Below are 6,000 nucleotides of genomic sequence, written 5' to 3'. Positions count from 1 at the left end.
CCGCCAGGCGTTACGTTAACCGTGCTTCTCGCCAACCCTCTCAGCAACCCCGTGAGGTCCGTGCAACCTCTTGAAAAAGGTCATGTAACCTCCCAGGGCATGCAGCTGGGAAGGAATCTCAGTCTGCGTGACTCCAAAGTCCATTCTTAGCCCCTCTACCCGCCAATGCATCCTGACCTGGGGCTCCCCAAACTGAGACCCTAGGTGGGGTCCAGCAGGGCCCCCCAGTAAGTGAAGGTCAGAGACACCAGTGGGGTCAATCTTGTGCTCCAGAAGAAAGGAAAGCTGAATGTGGAGTGGGCAAATCCTGTACCCAAGTTCTCTGGGGCTCAGGTCTCGGATTCAGGGCCCCCAGGCTGGTGAGTCCCCCATGTATCTCCTCCGCCCAGCTCTGAGCCCTCAGGGATGCTTTTAGAAGTTGTATTTTAGAGGATGTGGCTGCAGCCTGGGTTGCTCCGCCCTGCTGTCCAACAACCATCAAACCCACAGGATGCCCTGACAAGGCGCAGGGGAGGGATTCTCCCGGCCAGACACTGGCACTCCCACCAGACGTGGGGCGAGGCTGGGGGCAGCACCAGGCCTGAAGGGGTCTCACCCAAGGAAAGGACCCGTGGCTCTCCAACACAGACAATGTGTCCAGCCTCATGCATGGACCACGAGTGTCACGGCCACTCATCTGTGCGGCCGCCCTTGGCCAGCAGCTCCACTTCCTCCTGCCACTTTCAGCCTCCTTACCTCACCTCCCTTGCTCTCCACGCCCCTGGACACCGCTTTTGCTCTGCCGTTGTCTGGTTGGGTGCCATTGAACAGAACACTCAATCTCTCTTTTCCTCTATTTTTTTCAACTGGAAAATGGAAAGAATGGTCACCATCTTCCTGGGGGAGCAGGGGTGGGGTGAAGGAGTCATTAGAAAGAGTGGTCTGGTAAAGATTCAAAACCCACTCGTTATTTGCAAGAAAAGCTGCTGCACGGAGAATCTCCTTGACCCAGGACACATTTTGTACAATTCTTTGAGGTCAGTTTTGTTTATTTTCCTGACTCCCCATCCCTAAAGGTCGGGGTAAGCCAACAGGCAGAACTGCCCTTTGCAGTGGTACTCTCCGCTCAAATTAATCTGACAACGCGTTGGTCCAGCAGGTTGGGAGGGAGTGTGTAGCCTTGAGGCTCATGGTGGACTCCCTGCAGGAGAGAGGAAAGGGAGCTTGCCCAGCAGGGACAGGTGTCACCCCCCCCCGAGTGGAAAAGCCTTCTCATCCCCTTATGAGGTTGATGACATCTATGCTACAATGTCTGGTCTTGTACACTGTCTGGTCCGAGCTTTCCAAGAACCATGGGGGCCTGCCAGAGATCTCATTTTACAGAGAAGGAAACAGACTTGATTGAAGTCACAGGCATCATAAGCAGGACGAGATCTCAGCCTTCCGTCTACATGATTCATGAGAATCCAGTGCATACCTCAGTCCTACACAGAGCTGCCGCACAAATCAAATGGAAGGGTGCATGGGAAGGCCCTCTGGAGGGGACGAAGTGCTGCACTATGCTGCCTACTAGGAATATAATGTGAGCCACCATATCATTTTTTCTAAATTTTGTAACTGGAAGTTTGTACCTTTCGACCACACCCACTCATTTCTGCCCCTCCCCCAACCCTTGCTTCTGGCAGCCACCAATCTGTTCTCTGTATCTATGAGCTCTGTTTTGTTTTTAGATTTCACATATAAGTGAAATCATACAGTGCTTGTCTTTCTCTTGTCTGGCTTATTTCAGTAAGCACAATGCCCCCAAGGTTCATCCATGTTGTCACAGAAGGTAGATTTCCTTCTTTTTATGACTTAGTTGTGTTCCATTGTATATATATCCATTCGTCTGTTGATGGACACTTGTATTGCTTCCATATCTTGTCTATTGTAAATAATACTGCAATGAATGTAGAGGTGCATATATCTTTTCAAGTTAGTGTTGTCATTTTCTTCAGATAAATAACCAGAAGTGAAATTGCTGGTCATATGGTAGTTCTATTTTTTTTTAAGATTTTCTTTTTGATGTGGACCATTTTTAAATCTTTTATTGAATTTGTTACAATATTGCTTCTGTTTTATGTTTTGGTTTTTTGGCCACAAGGCATGTGGGATCTTAGCTCCCTGACTGGGGATCAAACCCACACCCCCTGCATTGGAAGGCGAAGTCTTAACCACTGGACAGCCAGGGAAGTCCTTGGTAGTTCTATTCTTAATTTTTGGAGGAACCTCCATACTGTTTTCCATAGTGGCTACACCAATTTACACTCCCACCAACAGTGTAGAAGTGTTCCCTTTCCTCCACATCCTCACCAACACTTATTTCTTATCTTTTTGATGAGAGCTAATCTGAGGTGTGAGGTGATATCTCCTGGTCGTTTTGATTTACATTTCCCTGATGATGAGTGATGTTGAGCACCTTTTCACGTGCCTGTTGGTTATTTGTAACTGTTAGGAAAATTTTAAATTTTCTGGTAACTACATCTAAAAATGTAAAAAGAAAGGGATTTTAATATATTTTATTTAACCCTGTATATCTAAAATATTATTTCAACATGTAATCAATATAGCAAGATTATCAATGAAATATTTTACCTTCTTCTTTCATACTAAGTCTTTGAAATCCAGTGTTGTATCTTGCATTTCCAGCACATCTCAATTAGCACTTGCCCCATTTCAAGGGGTCAGTAACCACATGTGGCCAGGACTGCTCTATAGGACAGCTCAGCATTATCCAAGAGCAGTACAAGTAGCACCCGTAGACCTTTCTAATCTGGGACAGCTATGAGCTTAAATACGGCCAGCTCGGAGGACTTGCAGGACTCCTTAGGCTCAGAGAAGGTGAGAAACCAAAACAACCCAGCACTGACACTAGCCAGTAGACTCCAACCTTGATTTTTCCACCAGAAAATTTTTCACAGCAAAGATCTGATGTAAACCTCACCATAGAAAAGAGATCAAATTAGAGCTCTCCAGATGAAGGGGGCAGACCAGCCACCAAACTTCTCCAAGGTGTCCCCCAAAGCAGGCCCTCAGCGTTTTAAGACCTGTACTCAGAAAACTGTAAGATACTGATGAAAGAAATCAAAGATGACACAAACAGATGGAGAGATATATCATGTTCTTGGATTGGAAGAATCAGTAGTATCAAAATGACTATACTACCCAAAGTAATCTACAGATTCAATGCAATCCCTATCAAATTACTAATGGCATTTTTCACAGAACTAGAACAAAAAATTTTACAATTTGTGTGGAAACACAAAAGACCCCAAATAGCCAAAGCAATCTTGAGAATGAAAAACGAAGCTGGAGGAATCAGACTCCCTGGCTTCAAACTATACTACAAAGCTACAGTAATCAAAACAGTATGGTGCTGACACAAAACCAGAAATATAGATTAATGGAACAGGATAGAAAGTCCAGAGATAAACCCATGCACCTATGGTCACCTAATCTATGACAAAGGAGGCAAGAATATACCATGGAGAAAAGGCACTCTCTTCAATAAGTGGTGCTGGGAAAACTGGGCAGCTACATGTAAAAGAATGAAATTAGAACATTCTCTAACACCATACACAAAAATAAACTCAAAATGGATTAAAGACCTAAGTGTAAGACCGGATACTATAAAACTCTTACAGGAAAACATAGGGAGAACACTCTTTGACATTAACTGCCGCAAGATCTTTTTTGATCCACCTCTTAGAGTAATGAAAATAAAAACAAAAATGAACAAATGGGACCTAATTAAATTTAAAAGCTGTTGCACAGCAAAGGGAGCCATAAACAAAACAAAAAGACAACCAACAGAATGGGAGACATATTTGCAAACAAAGAGACCGACCAAGGATTAATCTCCAAAATATACAAACAGTTCATGCACCTCAATATCAAAAAAACATAAGCAACCCAATCAAAAAATGGGTGGAAGATCTAAATAGACATTTCTCCAAAGAAGACATACAGATGTCCAAAAGCACATGAAAAAGTGTTCAACATCATTAATTATTAGAGAAATGCAAATCAAAACTACAATGAGGTATCACCTCACACCTGTCAGAATGGTCATCATCAAAAAATCTAGAAACAATAAATGCTGGAGAGGGTGTGGGGAAAAGGGAACCCTCCTAAACTGTTGGTGGGAATGTAAATTGGTACAGCCACTATGGAGAACAGTATGGAGGTTCCTCAAAAAACTAAAAATAGAGATACCATATGATCCAGCAATCCCACTCCTGGGCATATATCCAGAGAAAACCATAATTTGAAAAGATACATGCACCCTAATGTTCATTGCAGCACTATTTACAATAGCCAGGACATGTAAGCAACTTAAATGTCCATTGACAGATGAATGGATAAAGAAGATGTGGTACATATATACAATGGAATATTACTCAGCCATAAAAAAGAACGAAATAATGCTATTTGCAGCGACATGGATGGACCTAGAGATTGTCATACTGAGTGAAGTAAGTCAGACAAAAGGACAAATATCATATGATATCGCTTATATGTGGAATCTAAAAAAATGGTACAGATGAACTTATTTACAAAACAGAAATAGTCACAGATGTAGAAAACCAACTTATGGTTACCAAGGGGGAAAAGGGGGAAGGGATAAATTGGGAGATTGGGATTGACATATACATGCTACTATACATAAAATAGGTTAACTAATAAGAACCTACTATATAGCACAGGGAACTCTGCTCAATACCCTGTAATGGCCTATATGGGAAAAGAATCTAAAAAGAGTGGATAGATGTATATGTATAACTGAATCACTTCGCTGTACACCTGAAATGAGCACAACATTGTAAGTCAACTATACTTCAATAAATACTAATTAAAAAAAAAAGAATTCAATTATCACAGATTGAAAAATACCAATGGACCCCAGCCCCCCACGCCACCCCAGCGTGGTGGTGACTTAGGGGCAGAACCACATAACTCTCAAACCTCTCCTCCATCAGCTTGAGGGCTTGGGCTGTAGTGCTGACGACCACCACTGAGGGTCCAGGGCTTTGCAAACCTGCACTTATGGGGCCTCACAACTCTGTAAAAGTGTGATGATTGCGCTCATTTTGCAGAGAGGAAACTGAGGCTTAGAGAGGGAAAGTTACCTGTTTCAGGTCACAGAACTCGAAAGTGGAGGTGGGCCCTGACATCGACCTGTCCCATAGATTTCCCACTAGACCACTGTGTCAGCCCCAGACAGCCCTCACAGTTAGAGCCCAAATGCAGGTCAGGCCATGGCTCCCTATAGGACATTAAGATTTTTGAGTCTGAAAAAACACATGCTTCATAGGCTGTGTCATCCAAGCTTTGAAATAAATACATTTGCTCTGTAGTATCTAAAGCACTATACAATTTTAAAATATTATTTTATTTTATTTTTAAAATTTATTTATTTATTTATTTATTTTATTTATTTTTGGCTGCATCAGGTCTTAGTTGCTGCACGTGGGCTCTTCATTGTGGCACAGGGGCTTCTCCCTAGTTGTGGCGTGAGGGTTTTCTCTTCTCTAGTTGTGGCGCACAGGCTCCAGGGCACGTGGGCTCTGTAGTTTGCAGCACACAGGCTCTAGTTGAGGCACACGAGGTCAGTAGCTGTGGCACGTGGGCTTAGTTGCCCCGTGGCATGTGGGCTCTTAGTTCCCCGACCAGAGATCGAACCCCCATCCCCTGCCTTGTAAGGTGGATTCTTTACCACTGGACCACCAGGGAAGTTCCCTTAAAATATTATTCTAAAATGTCTCATATGGACAGATATAGTTTATGAGGGACATAATTTAAATGCATCTACAGCCTAACACTATGTTATGAAGGAGTGTGGATTCATCTAACATTTACTGAGTGACTATTTTGTGCCAGAAATTTCAAAAATGTTATACCATGCTGATGCTCATTTGGAGAGAAGGGTAATGAAGCTCAGAGAGGGGAAGTAGCAGACAAAGTCTGAAAGCCAGGAAAAGA

This window comes from Balaenoptera physalus (genome assembly GCF_965194825.1).
Source record: "Balaenoptera physalus genome assembly, chromosome: 14".
Lineage (NCBI taxonomy): Eukaryota > Metazoa > Chordata > Mammalia > Artiodactyla > Balaenopteridae > Balaenoptera > Balaenoptera physalus.
This window is presented reverse-complemented; position numbering follows the sequence as displayed.